This window comes from Anser brachyrhynchus (genome assembly GCF_964034855.1).
Source record: "Anser brachyrhynchus genome assembly, chromosome: 1".
In the NCBI taxonomy this organism is placed as follows: Eukaryota; Metazoa; Chordata; class Aves; order Anseriformes; family Anatidae; genus Anser; species Anser brachyrhynchus.
Window position 1 is genome coordinate 139,972,026 of NC_137694.1, and position 19,132 is coordinate 139,991,157.

At 41.0% G+C, this 19,132-nt stretch overlaps 1 protein-coding gene and 1 long non-coding RNA gene across 4 annotated transcripts in view; one reads left to right on the forward strand and one right to left on the reverse strand.

The window, feature by feature from the left end:
• Positions 1 to 345: 345 nt before the first annotated feature.
• On the reverse strand, positions 346 to 7,923 carry LOC308187980. Its single transcript, XR_013945047.1, has 4 exons — positions 7,851 to 7,923; positions 6,660 to 6,722; positions 1,331 to 1,454; positions 346 to 1,226 (listed from the first exon to the last, which is right to left on the reverse strand). It is a non-coding gene; the product is annotated as an uncharacterized lncRNA (long non-coding RNA).
• Positions 7,924 to 18,763: 10,840 nt separating this feature from the next.
• PPP2R3B (protein phosphatase 2 regulatory subunit B''beta) overlaps positions 18,764 to 19,132 on the forward strand; it is a 51,350-nt gene continuing 50,981 nt past the window's right edge. The window contains exon 1 of one of the 3 annotated variants that reach the window (XM_080585082.1): positions 18,764 to 18,878. The gene's annotated coding sequence lies outside the window, so the exon portion shown is untranslated. Of the gene's footprint in view, positions 18,963 to 19,132 lie in introns of all 3 variants that reach the window. The other 2 variants (XM_080585084.1, XM_080585081.1) reach the window with 2 other exon arrangements.

Genomic DNA, 19,132 nt, shown 5'->3' on the forward strand with positions numbered 1-19,132 from the left:
TCCTTCCCCACAAATACAGAATCACTTTTGCTAAACATTATGCTAACTTGTACAAGGAATGACAAAATTCATCCCTGGTTTGTAAGACAAACATTTATGTAACAACATCCCTACTCAAAAATTAAACAACTAAACAACAACTAAAAATTAAACAACTAACCAACAACTAAAAACACCGTGGCAATGAGAGCTCTGACACACTGGAAGATTCCTAGTTTCCCAGTGAATGTCAGCTCTTTCTCCTAGTCCTGGAAGAAGCCAGCCAAAATGCTGAGAACCTATTTAGAGTCACACTTAACATTTTTATTCTGGCCTACAGCACAATGCAGTTGGAAGAAGGAGGGAGGGGTGGAGGGGGGAGGGCATATTATCTTCTTCTGTGATAAAACAGATGGACTGAGATCACAAAAATCAGATGTGTTATTTGAGTTTTGCATGTTATTATTTCACTAAGAACAGGTTTTGAAGTGGAAATTTAGAAGTATGGACACACTTCTGTTTCTACCACAAATGTCAGTGCAAATGAAACCAGCTTATACCAAGAACACCCACTATTCATAACAACAGCCTCTTGTATACAGTTTATTGACCTATTCCATGTGCAGCATTTCTGTTTATCAAGACTGTTTACATGAAACTAATTAAAAACATCAAGATCATTGGTTCATAGACGCTACCACACAGACAACAGAATGTCATTTTAAAGATGTGCTAAATAAAACACAGGTTCACTTTTCTCAGCTCTGGCTGCCTTCGTTTGCCACAATGCAGACACATTTTCTAAATTTGCACTTACTCTAAGGGTACAGGATCAGGCTGACTTGTCAGTATTGCAGAACAGGGAGAACGAATGCAATAAACTTCTAGGCTGCCACCAGCTACAATAAACGACACAGAATGACAACAATCCTTCCACATAAATACTGATCTTATTTTTGCTGAACTCTAGACCTCTTGTTTCATGGTATTTTTATAAACTATAGTTCATATGCATTACATTAGGGGAAGCAGTTATGATGCAAGAATATTGTCACGTTCCCTTGTACAGTTATATTATGAAAAAGTGCAAAATTAAAGGAAAAATTCATTTCAGTAGACCACTCAGTCAGCACTGCACTTCGGGAGAAAAATAACAGTGCAGACTTCTGTTTGTTTGTAGCATTCAAAAATCTTCCCTCTGCACAGTCATGGGTCTTATTTAGATCTTCAGAATAAGGTATATTCCACTGTAAGAAAAATAGATGCCATTTTTTACCACAAGAAAAGTCTTTTATGAATGCTTGTATAAGACAGTTTTATGTGCCTCTGACACACCATTTACTTGACTTACCATAAATGTATTGCTTCTTAGGCTATCTCAAAAAGAACAGCAAAAACCAGAGGCATGCTCAGTCAGACGTAACTGTTACACATAGGTTACTACCTCACGAGCAGCTAGAGGGCTGAAGTTTCTGCTAGAAGAAGAAATAACAAAAGCAATAGATTGAAATGGCTGTTTTTCTCTCTGCCTAGCCCATCCCAAATAACACAAAAAGTCTCTCACGATTTGGAGATTACAATTTTATGTGAATGAAGAAAGTACCAAAGCATACAAGGAGACAGAGAAACACATCTCTTCTTATATAATGAGAGAGTATATCATTATGTTATTACCATCTGAGAAACAGAGGTGCCTATCTGATGCATTGCTTTTGATAGCAAGGAGAGAGGCGATTCTTCCTGCATTGAATAGATAACATGGACATGCACCTATTTAGATTAATTTACACATATGAATAAATACACTTGCATGTCTTCTCCTGATTGTTCATAATGCAATTTATAAGCTTCACTGCAGAAACAGCAGGTCCAACATTCCCAGTAAATATTTAAGAATTCTATAGTGCTGATGATGAAGCTTATCACTCCAAACATGACCTGCAGTCACTGCAGTGGCAGTACTGGAGACACAGTACATGCACAGCCTCTGATGTGTGCAGGTGTCAGAAAGAAAAAATGCAAAAATCTTTTCCCTTTCCTTTATTTTTTGCAGGTTCACATTGTTACCATTTCCCAAAAGGTAGGACTAGATACGTAGCAGTTAGATGAGCTCCTAGGAAGCAGGAAAGAGAAAGGATCTTCTATCTGCAGCAGCAGTAATGAGAGAATCTTTAGATTTTTCTTTCCTTAGACGAACATTTTGGAAGAGCTGCTTGCAACTGAGGTCAAGGTTGCATGAGAGGTTAATACAAGTCTGTCTTAGGAAGTGAGGATTCATAGGAAATTGAAAGAGTTTTCGTATTTACTTTTGAAACAAAATTCACCTGGGATGCCTTCAGACTCTTGACAAGGACTAGCACTTCCCTCCCTTCATAGGGCTAGAAGCACTTTGTCTTGTTTCTTCAGTGCAAAGAGTGGGTACCACATGCACAGATCCTTTACATATTCCTGGCTTATCTAGAACAGATGAATCTGAAGCTTTCTTATTCATCCATGAAGGAATTATCTACGGAGTTCAATATTCACAGCCATGTATTTTTAAGCAAAACACTTAAAATTATTTCAGAAGCATACCAGCTGAAGGGTGTTTTATGCCCTGTTCAGATAAAAGCTCATTCAACTAACTGTTTCAGCCTCTGGGGACTGCAGGAAGAGAGACATTAGTTAGTGAACTGTGCACAACTACCACTGAGGAATTCCTGCACACGGTCTCTAGCAATATAATTTTCATCTTCTTTCTTCAGCAGACAGCAGCATGGCCACTAGAGAATAAAAAAAGTTTCCCAAAACTTAATAGGTTTCTCCTTTCTACGTCTAGCAGTAACTTGTCCATAGTGAGCCTTTGTAGTTGACCACGGACCCCCAAGAACAGATTTAATCTTAGTTTAGACTTAGTTTTTCACACTAGCAGTACTTTTTCTGTCCGGAGAGGACACCTAGAATCATAGAATCACAGAATATGTTGGGTTGGAAGGGACTCGCAAGGATCATTGAGTCCAGCTCCTGGCTCACACAGGACCACCTAAAAATCATACCCTATGTCTGGGAGCTTTGTCCAAACGCTTCTTGAACTCCAGCAGGCTCGGTGCTGTGACCACTGCCCTGGGGAGGCTGTTCCAGTGCTCAACCACCCTCTTGCTGAAGAACCTTTCCTTAACATCCACCCTGAGCCTCCACTGACACAGCTTCATGCTTCAGACACTTCAGAAGTCCTGCCCTGTACAGAATCATTTGGACTTCAGAACTCAAGAGTCTTCAGATACTGCTTAATTTTTAACTTTCACATTCTCCAGTCAGGAATCTCCATCCCAGTCAGGCAAGGCTGACGAGTCTATCATCATGCATATGGTATATATTCTTCATGAGTTGTGTCTTCAGGAGCCATATATGTGGTAAATAAATGGTATGGTGTAAAGAAGAGTTTCTGCTTCTGAAGCAAAAAAGAAGAAAAGGGATGTTTCTTCTCTCCTGGTAAGATCCAGGTACCAAAAGAAATAATTATGAAAATACTATGTCTACCAATCTAGTATCTTTTCTAAAAAAAGACTATTATGTAATACACTCGTGTAATCCAATTATATGATCGAATTTATCTTTTCATATGTATTTATTTCTTCCCGATTGCAAGCTTTTCATTGCACACTGCACCTAACGCAGAGAATCCTCTTGGACAAATCTTGCTTGAGTAAAGGCTGGAGAATTTTACCAGTTTATAGCTGCATCTTAATAAGTCTATGATCCAACTGACAACAAAGTAAACAGGAAAAGCTCTGCTGCAGCCAGACTCTCTCTGGGCTTTTCAGCTGACTGCTTCTGTATGTAAAGCAATTAGTACATGTGTATATATTCATGCATGGGGGAGAACAAGTACAGATTTAACTATCAATATGCATACCACAGTACGCAATTTGTTGCTAATAATAAAAAAAAGCTAATAAACAAGGCTCTGTGAGTCTACTTTTCGTTAGAAAAGCTCAATGAAGACAAGTGTTGGATTTTGCCTAATCTGCTCTCACCAAATAACTTCAGCATAACTTATTCTACCCACTGGAATTCTTCCCTGTTCACCAATTTAAAATTGATCACTCGTTTCTTGTTTACTGTTGCAGTAACGGCTCTGCAGCTGAAAATAAATGTTTTACGCTTATACATAAGAGAAACCCAGTCATATTCATGTTAAGATGTTTCCCTCATATTGTAGTTATAAAAACGGAGAAGGAAAATGTTGGAGGGAGGGGGGGTTCATTCTGCAAATTTCTCTCAAATGGAAGAAACAGCCCCATGGGATATGTTACACAGTTCTAGCAGTTTCTGCCTGTATTTCTTCTAATTACATTTTCCTGAAGAAAACTGACTTCTACTACATCTGAATCTGTATTTGCCCTGCTACGGCAGCATCCTGGTTGTTGCAACATTAAGTTTCACTGAGTTCATCAAGGGTTCAACAACCTTTCAACAAGGGTTCAAGTTCAACAAGGGTTCAACAAGGGCTCAAGGTGTTCAACATCTCACTGAGATTTTGATCCAAAATAGCAGAGGTAACTGAAGTACTCATTCCTGCTAGAGTACATTTTAAACCACAGTTCACTGTGCAGACCCTTCTTCCACCACGTGGTCTGTTACACTTGACACCATTTCACATCTGGCTGTTTAGAAATTGTGTTGCTGACATGGGTAGGATCTTCCCTTATACCTGAGGTGCATGCTGCTGGCTAAGGTCATGCTTCCTTACAGTCGGAGAGGACTCCTCTAGCAACATAAATGGGATCTGGAATGGATCCTTAGGTCAGCATACCATACCATGGCCCACAAAACAAACAGTGTTTAGAAGTCATTCAAGTTGAAAACTTCAAAGGGAAAAAAATGATGCGTGTGCTGGTACAACCATGAAAAACTTGTCACTTACTCAAGGGAGCTCCCTCCAGGTTTACATCTCCAAAAATGTATCTTCCACTCTTTGTGGACTTTTCTTTATATCTTGGTAAAATGGCAGCAAATTTAAGACCAGCATTAGGAAGGGCAGTCCCATACTGTTAAGCATTTGATGCTCATTTTTCATGAGTTGAGCATAGAGGGGGACAGTGACTTTTTTTCCACCATTCCCCCACTTCTCCTGGGGTGGTACAGACACAGAGGGAGAAGGTCAGAGTTGAAACCACTCCAAATAGCCTGGCTCATCCACTGGGCTGCTGTCCATGACACAGAGTAGTAAAAAGTGCACTCTCCATTCACCAGCATGCAAGCCTTCCTGCAATTTGACTCTAATGATGCCAGCCCAGGACCTCAAGGACAAGCAATTCCTCATGGCCATGTTGCTCTAACACAGTACTTTGTCTACTGCTCCACTTGTGTAGTATTTTCTCCGCAGTAAAATACAATAGAGCTGTATGTACAAATACTTTAACCACTGGGAACTCCCGGCTCTTGAATGATTGATCTCATAATCCTAACACTGTGTGGAAAAGGGTTTTGATATTTAAGAAGTCTTCCCAGAAGTATTTAATTAAGTAGGTCAGTCCCTCACCTAGACAACACATTTCCTTCATGTTAACACAGAACAGTCATCAGGCTGCACTTCCAAGCAGTGTTTTACCATTAACGTGATTTACCTACATTAAGCTAAAAAAATCCACACATGTCCACGTGCCCTTTATTGTTTATCTACGGCCATCTACATCATTGGTTTGGCCTTACATGTCTGAGCTGGTACCTGGCCTCAACTCCCATTGATTTCACCTGAGCTATGGATCTCCAGCATCTTACAAAAGACACGCAGCGCAAGTCAACCTCAGGTCTCTGGTATAACATTTGTTCTTCTTTGATGCCTACATCTTCTGGCCCCTCTGTTCTTAAAGTGAAGCCTCTGAAGTGATGAGATGGAGTTCTCTTATATCTTGACACATTTGCAATGTATATGTATTTCGGCTTGATGTTTGCCTCTCCACAACTATTGTTTTACTGCCTAACCTCTATTTTATTGCATGCTCCAGAAGTCCGCAGTCCCTCCATTCTCTTACAAAGTTGGTTACAAAAATTAATATTCTTATTTACAGTCCAGACGGTTTACATTGTTTTTAATTCCCTTTCCCAGATTTTAGTATTTAATCATAAAACTTCTGCAGGAGGTCTACCCCATAGAACTGTATTTTCAAACACTTAGGTTTAGTTTGCTTTCAAATATTAAAGGCATTTATTTTATTTGACATTTATTTTATATTATTTTGCTATAATTTCTTTTAATTCTAATAATCACCTGGTTTTATTTTCAGCACTGTATTTATTTCCTTTTGTTCCCACCACCCAAGCAGTTGTTTAACGGTTAGCTATAAATTTGCATCTGTTTGATTTTAGGTGTCTTTCTGCCTAAAGAATTAATGGTGCTTTTGATAATATATACTCCAAAGGTATATTGTTTTGAACAACTCTTTTGACCTACTTGTTTCCATAATGTTTGAGGTTTCTGTCAATGTGATTTCTCTTTATAATTTTTCTTCCCTTCTCTTTACCAGAGGCTGATTTTCTTCTAACAGCCTATTTCATTTCAGTTCAGTAAAACTCCCTTTATTTTTTAATTTTCTTAGGTTATAGAAGTCCCTAGATTCCAAAAACATTAATTTTACATTTTGTCAAATAGAAGGAAGTTCAGTAGATTCAAATAAAACCAGACTGAATAATCTTACCTATCTAATGTTCTTTTTCCTTCACTTTGAAAAATACAGCAACTGTTGATGAAATTCTTGTCCCTGTGATAGGTTGAAAAGAAAATTAAAGTAAGTGTTATTTCATTAGTTCTGAAATATAAAACTGGTCACTCTTCAAAAATATATATTCAAATCTCTATATAAGTAACATGGAGACATTCCTGATCCATCTAGTAGGAATTTTACTTTGCAAAGACCCCAATCTTGCAATCCAATCTGAGCAGAAGAGCCCTTTCACTTCTGCTGAAAGCCAGTGAATCCATTAGGCACTGGGATTACAAAGGTATTTTGGCACTTAAAAATATAGTTGGGTTCACAGTAAAATCTTCAAAAAAGTAGAGGAAGTGAATTCTCACAGAAATAAATTCACTACAGTGTCTGTAGCACAACACATTATACTTTAAATTAAACAAGCCAACAAAATTGAAATGCAATTTTTTTACAAAAACACTCCAAGAATTGGGATTTTTGTCCTATGGCACAAGAAAAGGCTGTTTTGGGAAAGGCTCAGGCCATACGTTCTGAAGGACCACAGGATTTTGGGGTACATGATTCATCTCCCTGCATTCTCCCTTCTCTGCCCTTCAGGCATTCAGTGATTTGCTGACCAGCAGCTCCTTGCTTCTGTTCCCTGACCGAACCGAACACAAGTGCTCTCAAAGCAGCAAAAGGCCAAATTTCACATCTGCACAGCCAACATTTGCACCAGGGCTCCTCTGTCAAGAGAATGCAGGTTGTGTTTGTTCATTTCAGTTTTTTTAAGAGGCTAATTTGTTGACAGAAAGAATAGCTGCAGAGTCAATATATCACACATTTAATAATTACACAGTATTACAAATATAGCAAAAAGGCAATGTTTGGATTCAGGTTATTAAACTGCAGTAAACTTTGAAGATTTTCTTTCCAGGTGATACCACGGGAATGACTGCATCGGGCTTTGAGGACAACAACATTTTCAAATTACTTTTCACAGAACATGAGAGAAGTTTCACCACCTTTCAACTGATGTTGGATCCAACCCAAACTCAGAACTGATATCTGCAATGTCAAACCTGTGCCCCTAAGAATTAAAATGTATTTGGAAGCTGGGTTATATATGGTACTGTCTATCCTAATGAGAGAGACTATAAGCGATTATGAAATGATAAACTATTAAAATTGAATACTTACCAAGCACAGAAAGATCTCTGTGAATACCACAGTTATTTTGTCTCTGAAAGAACAAATGGTCAGGAAACGACTGCAAATAAAACTGAAAAGAATAGACACAGGCTAATTACTCCGGAAGCTATGTAGAGGTACACGCATAAAGTACTCTGTAATTTACACAGCAAGTTTAGAAGATTGCTGTATGAGCATTCCAGGATCTCACTGGAAATCTTCTTTCCTCTAAAATTAGCCCTAGAGTTAGCTCAAATGCCTTTAACAGCAGGAAAGCTGTCCTGCTGACGCAGGCATGCCAGCATAGCGACACCATACATGCAGTTTAAAAAGGAGAAAGCATGGCAGCTCTTTGCTAAACCATGGCCTGCATTTGCAATTGTTAACATTTCAGAGGTGGCCACATTCGAAAGGGTCTGGTTTACAAGTTCTTGGTACCTACACTAAAATAAATGAAGAGAAAAGCAAGCATTTTATGGCATGACAGTACCATGCTTCTACAATTATTTTGAACATTAATCATTTAGCATTATGAGTCAGAGAGGGAAAACTGCAGAAAATTACAGGGGAAACTAATTATGAGCATTTGAGAATGTTTCTTCCTTCACCATACAATTCTATGCACATAAATTGTTACAATTAGATACTCATTCTCTACCTTGCACCACTGATGAACAACCTAAAGCTGAAATGGTTAAGGTTATAAAGAATTGGACATTCCATGTTCGTATGGACTTTTACTATCTCTTTATAACTGATTGAGAATGTTTTCTGAATTCTATTAAAAAAAAAAAGTTCAAACTGCTTGACAAATATTTCATTGTCCTCATACAGCTCACTGCTGCCACTTGTTTGGAAAAATGAAAGGTAAGTTGAAAAATGCACCTTTTCCATTTTCATCTCTAATTGAATTCTCTCTTGACCCCCTTATTCCCCATGGCTGTATTTCAGGTTTTGATGATAAGAAAAAGAATTTTGTATTTGGATAATACAATTTTCTCACTTGCCTTCAGCGACCTTCAGCTCAATTTCCTCTCCCCAGAGACACTGTATATTATAGAATTGAATCAAATTCCTTATTCATAGAAAAAAAGTTCCAATTTAATCTGAATATTCAGCATTTTACACTGGTCAGGGTGATGGATGGCATATTGAAATGCTTTTGGTTCAGGTAATCAAATGGTAGAATTCAGACTTGTATTGAAAAAAATAATGAAGTCTATTCAATATTCTCATAAGGTGCAAAAAATGCACATTACACAGTAGAACTGGGGCTTTTTCTTATTACCTAACCAATAACATCTCCATTGCAAAAAGTATAGTAAAACATTAAGAATTTATGTAGGTTAGAACATGTGAGAAGCAGCCACTGAGGGAAAAAGCAGGCATCTTCCTGAGAGTGCTCATATGAACAAGCACAAAACGGGGGGAAAACCAGATCTGTTTCCCATATGTACCCGCGATTTCAATGCTGGCTTACCGAAGCCTTTTAATATGTTTTCAAATGTTTTTCAAGAAAGAAACTTAGCTTCTTGAATCATTTCAAGTCGCCTGATATCCTGAACTATTGTAATGCTTCATTTCAATTCCCAAAAGTTTTGTCAAGTAACAGCACTGGGTATCTCATTATTTCGAAAGGACTGGTGGCTCCATTTTGGAAAACTGTCCCGCTGGTTGTGAAGTACAACCCCAAAGCAACAATGGATTAAATCATCTTCAGCTTGGCACCACCCTCCTGATGTAGCATGCTTGGACACTTGGATGTGGACAAGATGTCTCCAGGAAAACAAGAGGATAACGATGCTGCATGAATATGGTTTTAAAAACTCCATCAATAGTTCATTTCTTCTAGAGATGCATGGAATTACCCCGTCTTGTTTTTAAATACTTAATCAAAGTTATTTATTTTCTATTTGTTTGGAGTACTTAAGCCACAAGGAATGATTAACCGTCGGCGCCACGAGCATTTAATTAAAATTGCAATGCAGCAATTAAATGTTAAGGCACTGTGTTACAAACGTAGTAGCGGGCTGCCCTTCCTGGTTGTACTACAGCTGGTGCAGGAGGGGAAGCCGGGTCCGTGTTCATTCCCTCCCCTTACACGCGTGCAGCTGGTGCCCACCCCTTGACCGGGAAGGGCAGAGATGAGCCTCTCCCCTTCAGGGAGACGTCCCCACGGCCCACAGATGCGAGGTGGCCTTCACAAGCCAGGGGGAACATTGCTACTCAAGCTCCCTACGTGGAAATACAGAGCTCTGCACGACGCTGGGCCTCCTCACTGGCCACTGATTTTCTGTGCAAAACCCATAAGCTTACCTTAACAGCTCGGGCAGTTTCACAGCCACGGGGTAAAGCTGAGGGGGTGAGGCATGCGGAAAAAGCACGCACATAAGCACTCTCAGGAATGGCCTACATGCTCCCGCTACCAGGGATAATGGACATGACAAAAGCATTTTAAAGCAGAAGCTCCTGATGTTGAACTAACTCTTTCAAATTAAGAAAGATTGCCAGGAAACGGTGAATGCTCAGAGTGGTAACTTGTGATCCCCCAGCAACGGAGTAATAGGAGAAGAACAGAACCTAAAGAGACACGTGAATATATTCATTTCAGTAAAGTTCCAGATTGCTGTTTTTTTAAAAAAAAAATAGGCTTCATTTTTCCAACTTAGCCCCACAAGGGCAATTTAGGAACCAAACATTACATGTCATCATTGTATTGGTGTAAGGGAGGCTCTGCAATGAAAGCCACTAACAGCTACACCGATGAATGAGAAAAAAAGTCCAACTACTTTTCCCAGGGCCCTTACCTCATCAGGACTAGCAGGAACAGAAGTCACTAAAACGCATGATTTTATAAGTTAATATGAACTGATACCAAAGAGATACACAAAGGAAGAAAGTGCTGGGTGTGTAAAACACCAGAAATAACCAGAAACACAAAAATGAACTTAAGATACTCTGTCTTAAGATACGTTACTTAAGATACTGAACTTAAGATATGTTTGTCTTTGTCATAGATCAGGATTTAAGCATGCAGTTTTGAAGTAATTCAAGTACATGTTTGCTCTCTGTCCTAAATGGGATGGGAAATAAGCACACACTTCTGACTAACCTATAAATTGCATTTCACAGTCCAGAACAGTAAGGATAATGTGCTGCATGTGCTTACTTCTGTTGACATTTATTTGGAACTTCTTCTTTGAAGTTCTCTGTGTGAATACAAAATGTGTAAGAGAGAAATTTGTACAACAGTACAAAAGGAAATTAAAAAAAAAAAAAAAGGTATTTTGTTGAAAAGCTGCATTCAGCTCTTGATCCTGCCATAAGAGTTCTTAGCGCTCTTCCCTGCGGAAGCACGAGGTACGCACACAGCCAGGACAGTAGGGCTGTGGGAGGAGGCACTAGCAGTCAGGGAATGCTCGTGCTGAAATTAATACAATCTGGTTTTATCTTACCATGGGGGCTATTCCCAAAGGCCTATTTAGCCTGAGGACACGGGGACCTTTCACTACCAAGGGATAACAACAGGCTCCTCTGGAGGCAGGTCAGATCAGGAACCCAGCTCAAGCCCAGCAACGTCTGTGTCACCCGGACAAATTTAGCCCTGCAAATGCTCTCCATACATCCAAAGAATATTTAGCCTAAATTATTTTCCCTAGGACCATGTGGGACATTATACAAACCCTGTCTTCTTTCTTCTCCTTTTCAAAATACTCTGGTGTTCTTCTAATAACTGAGATTTTTCTGAGTTTAAACACTGTATTCTGTATCTTGGCAATTGCTGTCTGCTGCCACATTTGCTTCTCTTTTCAGCTGATAATATTAAAAGCTAAACATTAATTATAGGCCGTACTTCTCTAACCTTGTCTCCTTGAAGGGAGTCAAGGCCCTACTTCTCTAACCTTGAAGGGAAGGGACAGAAGATTTAGCTGGGAACAGTATAGTCAGGCACAGCTGCAGCCTAATAGACAAGTGCTTCTTAAAAACCAGACCGCTTTCTGCCGACTACTCTGCATCATCAGTCGGTGGGCGAGACGGGGCCCAGAGCAGGACTCACCGGGCTCAAGGCACGCAGGAGGCAGCACGGCTGGAGTGCCTTCTTCTGAGAGCAGGACAAGCAACCTCCTAGCAGTGTGCGAAATACCCCAGCCCAGCATTCAGAGGGCTTTTGCTCTTCCTCTGTTCCTAACTCCAGCAAATGCGGACGGGAGCGGAGGCTCCCATATGAGCTGGCACACCAGGCAGTAGCTGCGGATACGCTGTGTCCTGTTCACTGTGAATGCAAGCCAGCTTGGGTAGCAATTTAATAAAGCAGCTGAAGCTAATGCCATTTTTTGGCACCACATAACAGAGTTTGTTGTAGGGTCACGTATATGCATATAAGGGGTCATGTACCAGCAAATTTTCAGGAAATAGTAGACATGCACATTATTAGACTGAATTGCTGTCTGGCTCCAATATCTGAAATATGTAACCGACTCTTAACCCTAAGTCGCAGTGCTCTGGTGCATTTAAATCACAAAAACATGTAGGTTTTTGTCTCTTAAACTAAATTTCTAAAGTAAGAAAATAAAATCAAGAATGTAGCACCAGATCCTATGCAGAAACACTTGAAAAGCAACACTGCTGGAATTAATGATGCTACTGGCACAATATCTAGATGAATAAACACTTCTCAAAATCTGAGATGGCTTCTAAAATCTTGATTGTAAAATAATTAATTTGGGGCTCCTATAATTTTTAATTAGAATTTTTGAGACATTTATTTTATATTTCCTAGATTTTCTTTGCAACAAGGGCTCTTTTTAACATGCATATTTAATGGAAGATAATATTGTTTCATAATCATGAGACTCTGAAGCTGCAGCTTTATAAGAAAAATACTAAATCTTATTAAACTTGTGATAAAATTATTGGTGTTGGCAACCTTGCAGACCTATGCCTAGAGCTGCAGTGTTTTCTTCCTCTAAATACTGTAACTAAAAAGACTTTAATGAGAGCCAAAGAATGTGGCTCTGTCTACCCAAAATCTTTTGGAATTTTTACTTTTCCCTAATGGAAATGAAAACAAATCTTTTTTTCTTTTTTTTTTTTTTTCCCCTATAAGCTTTTATGGACATCTGAGCTGACTTTTGTAACAAAGAAGGATTAAGCAAACTCAGGAAAATGATAAATGTGGTTTGTATTAGTGTACTAATTAGCTCATAAATTTAGGAATAGCTAATCTTTTAATTTTGCTGAATGAAAACAGTGGTCAAATCACAGATCAGATCTTGGAACTGGACTAATGCAGTGGTGAATTAAAAACCCCTGAGCGTAAGTGTCTGATCCCATAGCATTATGAGAACTGGAAGTTTTGCTACTGGCTTTGAAGTGCACAAAGTAAATCTAACCAAAGTTGTAAAATATTGTTCAAGTAGCCAGATACTTAACAGATAATAATAAAAAGTGTGATTTATTAGGTGTCTGCTTCTCATTGTGCTGTAATCCAGCAATTAACTATGTTGATTATTTTTAGTACATGGAGCTAATTAGCGCACTAGTAGCCAGCATAATCCTATGTTTTACTGCAGTTTTTCTTTATGTACAGATGTATGTACACAGATATTCAAAGACTGTACATAAATATTCAAAGACCATCCCCTAGAAATACACATTATTTCAAAAAGCCTTCTGTATGCCAAGTGATAAAATATACTTGCCGGTCACATGACTTGCATTTGTTTAGAACTGTCAGGGTAGAAAGTGAGTAGAGGCATTATCTGTTTTACACTGCTCCCCTGGCAATCTCACAAAGACTGCTCTGGTGATACACAGGGAAATGCATATTCCACCCCAAAACAAGTTTAATTCTCAGCTCTTCAGACTGGGTCCTAGCCAGGTGGTGGCGGTGCGTGGGCCAGGCAGCCAGGCACGGTTTACAGCATGGTAGCAGAAAGTAGCTGGCAGACGCTGCACGCTGCTGCCTGCAATAGCGGAGAGCCTGCTCTTCCCTCTAATGGCTGCACCAGGACAAGGCTGGAAGAAAACTGGGCTCGGTAACACTCAGCATGGAGAATGAATAGGCTCCCATTCTCACACCCCATAAACATCCTCATGCACACCTTGTTAAACACCACCCAAGAGACTGCATTTCAAGCAGTTTTCCATAAACTCCAGGTGACCTGGGTACAATGCTAGATAAAACCATCGGATAAAATACAGCACTAGAAATACGTGAACCTGGGATTAGAAGATCAGGGGGACTTAATGAGGAACCAGCCTTCACATCTGGACTGCTGTAAACATTGGCCGAGCCAGGGGCCTTGTGGAAAAAACATCACACTGATAGTAATTCAGCAAAATGTTCAAGAAATGTTCACTGCTAGCCCTGCAGTGATATGCAGTAGAATTAATCTAAAGCCATGGCGGAAAACAACTGCTGAACCAATTTTCTACTTTGGCTTGTAATGCACCTGCTCTTACAGTATCTGCATTTTATACTCTCTTTCTTTTTTCCTGCAGGAATGTAAATACTCCCACATGAAACCAACCACTCACGTAAAGAGAAAGCCAGCAATCAGGCCTTAGTCTGACTACACAGTGTGCTAAAGTGGAAATAAAATGTGTTTGCAAACACGGAATGCTGAAATGCCTGGAGCCAGGACACAAACTGATAACCTACAAAGGAATTTGTAATTATACCTCCCATTTGCACAGAAGGAGCTGCAAATCTGCAAGCAATCAACCAGAACTGATACAACTGCAGTATTCCACCTCAAAGTGGTAGGTCGACAAAATTCAAGCCTCAGGTCTCACTCTCATGTTCTTCTCAGAGCATAGCTGCCTGCAAAACATGTGCACCAAGTCAGCATTGCTGACATTTTTTCTCTGCATATGATGCTACTTCTGGAGGCCATATGATCTGCAGTTCACCATCCTAGCTCTATTTTCGGTAAGCAGCTGCAAGAAAGGATGAAGTGGCATGGTTAGCTGGTATGGGTGGGTAGTTTAAGGGATTCCCAGTTATTAACATTTTCTTAGCCTTCACTTTAAGCGAGGCTGCATAAAGCACCCAACGTCCTCTCCATTCCAGCCCCCCTCCCCAAAATAGTACCAGGACTAACAATTTTTGTTTGAGTGACAGAATGCTAGATTTTATCTTGCAGTAAGTGGAACACAGCATTTGCACTCCCCTCAAGTCTCTCTGACTGCATACCGTAAGCAGGTTTATGAGGAACATCACCTTGGCAGCACATCCTCAATGAGCACTTCTGGACAAAATTTTCAATTATAGCAACTTAAAAAAAGTGACCAGCTTGTCAGAAATATTCAGCACACTTACTTCCAACTAAGTTAACACATTAGGGAATCAGGACACAGTTATTTTCGTTCTTATATATAGGTTAGAACCTAACTTCAGATGCCTGAATTTGAAAATTGTGAAATGTGTCAGCAAAAGCACTGTCAGAAGACTGATCGAAATTAAATACTCTTCTTAAAGCAACGTCCTAAGGAAATACTGTAGTTCTCTTCCCCATATAACATGCATTTGAAAAGCTCTAGAATAAGGACTCAGAAAGATCCTGACGGGTGAACCTCGCTTTGATCTAGAGCATGAATTTCACCTCAACCTTACATGCCCTGTGGAACAGTGACAACTCTACTTTCGAGATTGCATAAGGCTACATCTAGCACAGCCCTGTGCAACGAGTTATGCTTGCTACTGCAAAAGCATTTACCTGACCTAACTTTAGACTTCGAAAATGCGGTTGTGGATACCTCAGACAACAATCTGTATCCTTATTTAGTAGTGAAAAACGAGCACTTTAAAGTCATGATTCATCTGACTTATGTTAGATGTCTACCTCAGAATGAAGTTAATCAGGCCTTAGAAATGCCTCTTCACTCCCACCAAGCACAAAGGGAGCGCAGACAAGTCTTTCTTACCCAGATTTCTAAGCTGTACATACCCAAGGTTATCAGGGAAAAAGTCCAGCCCTTCTTGTACGTGATATGCTGACAGAGCGCAGGAATATTCCCGAACACCACTGCCTCGTGTCACGGCAAGAGTGACAAAGCAGGGCAAAGGACTTTGACGTTTAGCCATTCATGCACATTATCTGTACTGCTGGGACCACTTTGAGCATCAACACTGGTAAAACAAGATCAGAAATAAGCTGTGTGCAACAGAACCAACAAGAACTGGAAGCTAACGTGGCTCCTCAGTTTCTGCACCAGTTAGCACCTCCAAAAACTACAGGGAGGTGCTGTAATACATGGACACACCAGTTTGGGTGTATTAGCCCCACTGCCCAGCGTAGCTTCACACAATCACCCCCTTATTAATAATTGGTGCGAGTTACACCGGTACAGCACTCTCCTGCACCTCTTATAAAGAGATTCCCGACTTACCTAACAAGTAGTCTGCATCTTTAACAACACTGACCGTGACCCCGTCACTTTAACTTTCAGGTGTCAGTTGGATATTGCATACTCGGTATTTCTATAGATCATAATTATTCAACCAGACTTTTAAAGGAGCCCATCCTTGAAACAGAGATATTTCACATAAACTGTAACACAACAGAAAAGATTTCTGTTTTCCTTACATTGAAACCAACATAGAAAAGGCACAGCCTCTCTACTTACCGTGCCAGCAAAAACAGAGAAATCGTGGTCAAAAATGAGTTTCAAGTTTCAGTCCTTGGTGGAAGAACAAAGAGGTTAATTTTAGGTATTCTTCCACTTTGGGCTAACTTTTGGGGCTCATATAACTCTCCAAACACACATCCCTAATCGCAGATATACTGTTGAAGAGACCTGATCCATCCAGAGGCATGTTCAAAATATCCCTGTCAATTGCAAGTATTTTTATGACTTGGTGATGGCGCCCAAAGCACTTTAGTTTAACAGAAGACATGTGGAATTGATTCCTCTCTCATACCAATGTTAATCATGACAAATTCTAATAAAGTCAGAATTAAATTGCTTCGAATATACACTAGCGTGCACAGGAGAATACTGTGACTGTGTGTATTTCTCAGATATTTTTTCATTTCTTTTTTCTTATTTCTCCTTTTCCTCTGGGAGATCTCATTGCCAGTTTCAACAAAGGGCATCATCTCTATGCAGATGATATCCAACTCTACAACTCTGTCAACTCACTCTCTGATCCCCTTCTTGCCACCTGTCTTCAACATGTCAATCAACAGATGGCTACACCATCACTAAGGAATGCTTCAAAGGCATTCAAAATGTTTTAAAAGTCCTCTTTGTTCCATGTCTGTGGCTCTGCTATCAGTCTTCTTAATTCAGCCCTTCAGTTCCAGGCCAAAAATCTTACTGTGATCCACAACAGAGCTCTCATTTTCCTTTCCCCTGCTTTAAAGCTACTTCCACAGTATTTACAGATTTATCCACACTTTGACACCTGCTTCCTCTACTTTATATTGAATGCTTTACACGAGTTTAGAATAATGCCATTTTATCCTTTTTTTTTTTTTTTGTCCAAAACATACTTTCTAAACTTCACCAACCAACGGGCAGCAAACAAAGCACTACCTTGTTTCAAAAAGTGGAGATTCCCTCAAAAAATTCCAACACCTCACAGGTGTTCTTGAATGCAGAACTTCATTTGAAGGCTTGTGTAAATGCATTTTGGCATCTACAGCAATAAGTCAAAGCCATTCAAAATACTTACAATGGAAGCCCTGTTTCTGTCAAATGCTAATATTCTCAGTATTATCAAAATATAATTGTATTGATCTCTCTCAGATCTCTCTCATGACATCTAATCTCGTGCTTCACCTTGTTTCTTCCTTCTCTTTGTCCTTTAGCCAAGCCCCCAGAAATTAGAAAGCAAGGCCATCCCTTCACATATCCTGTGTTAACCTCATCTGCATCCTTAGGCCTTCAATCAAAACCATTGAGATATGTAAATGGTATCATCTCCAGTACAGCCTCAGTTCCACAATAGTATTTCAAGGATCTGTGGCATCAACCTGTCATAAATGTTCAGAGCACCTCCCATGTTAAAGAAAGCAGAATGCAGAAGTGAAGCATAGCCGCATAAGGAAAATATAGGGAAATGCAAGTAGGGATCTGAGGTAAAAATATAGATGACCCTCTGATGTACAAAACACGAAGGAAAAAGTTGCATTGGGCAAGGCCATGCTATGTAAAAAGCCATTGAGAAGTTTAGGTTGGCTATTAGGAAGACCTTTTTTACTGAAGGGGTTGTTAGGCATTGGAACGGGCTGCCCAGGGAAGTGGTTGGGTCACCATCCCTGGTGGTCTTTAAAAGACGTTTAGATGTAGTGCTTAGTGATATGGCTTAGTGGAGGACTTGTTAGTGTTAGGTCAGAGGTTGGACTCAGTGATCTTGGAGGTCTCTTCCAACCTAGGTGATTCTGTGATTCTGTACCTAGAGCCTCACCAACGTGCCCGTGAAAGCTGACAGGTTTTCTGTTTGCTACCCAGCCCAAAACAGGTTTTTAAAGAGACTGACAAGCAGTGCTGTCTTAAGCGAGGTATTAGCCGTCTTTTCATCTGCTACTGCTTATTTCCACCTCCCCTTGTAATCATGTAATAGCAATGGCAACAAGAGCAATCGTTCGTGTAGAAATGCAACAGAGGACGCATTTTGCGTTCTCCTTGAAGCGGCTCTAGCAGCTGGAAACCACACACAGAGGTAAGAGCTGGCGTACTTTCCCAGCTCCTCTCAGCAAACCAGCCAGTGAGGACCCAAAGGTCGGAAACTGCGGACTTGGCATCGCCGCCCTACAAGCTCACGGCGGAGCGAGGGCAGTGGGGAGGCTGCGCGCACACGGTGACACGGGCGGACAACGCCACCACACCCCGAGGGGAGGCGGGCGCAAAATGGCGGCGCCTCCCCCCGCCCCTCCTCGTTACCGCGGCAACCTCCCGCCGCCAGCCCAGGAGCGGGGCGGGGGAGCTCTCGCGAGATGTCGGCGGGCCGGGGCGGCGGGCGCCGGGCGGGGCGGGGCGGCGCGGCGCGGATTTGAAGGCGGCGGCGGGAGGCGCCGCGCGGGGCAGGTGAGTGCTGCGCGCGCCTCCCTTTGCTCGCTCCTTCCCGCCTTTTTCCGCGGGGGTCGCGCGTGCTGCTGCCGTTGGCCGCAGGTGCGCCGTTGGGCGGGGGGCGGAGGGCGGCCGCAGGCGGCCTCGCCCTCGGCTCTGCCCGGCCCGGCCCCGGGCGCCTCAGCGGGGCGGGGGGGGAGAGGCGGGGCGGTGCGTGTGTGCGGCTCGCTGCCCGCTGACGCGGCGGTGCCGGTGCTGTGTGTGGCGCCGGG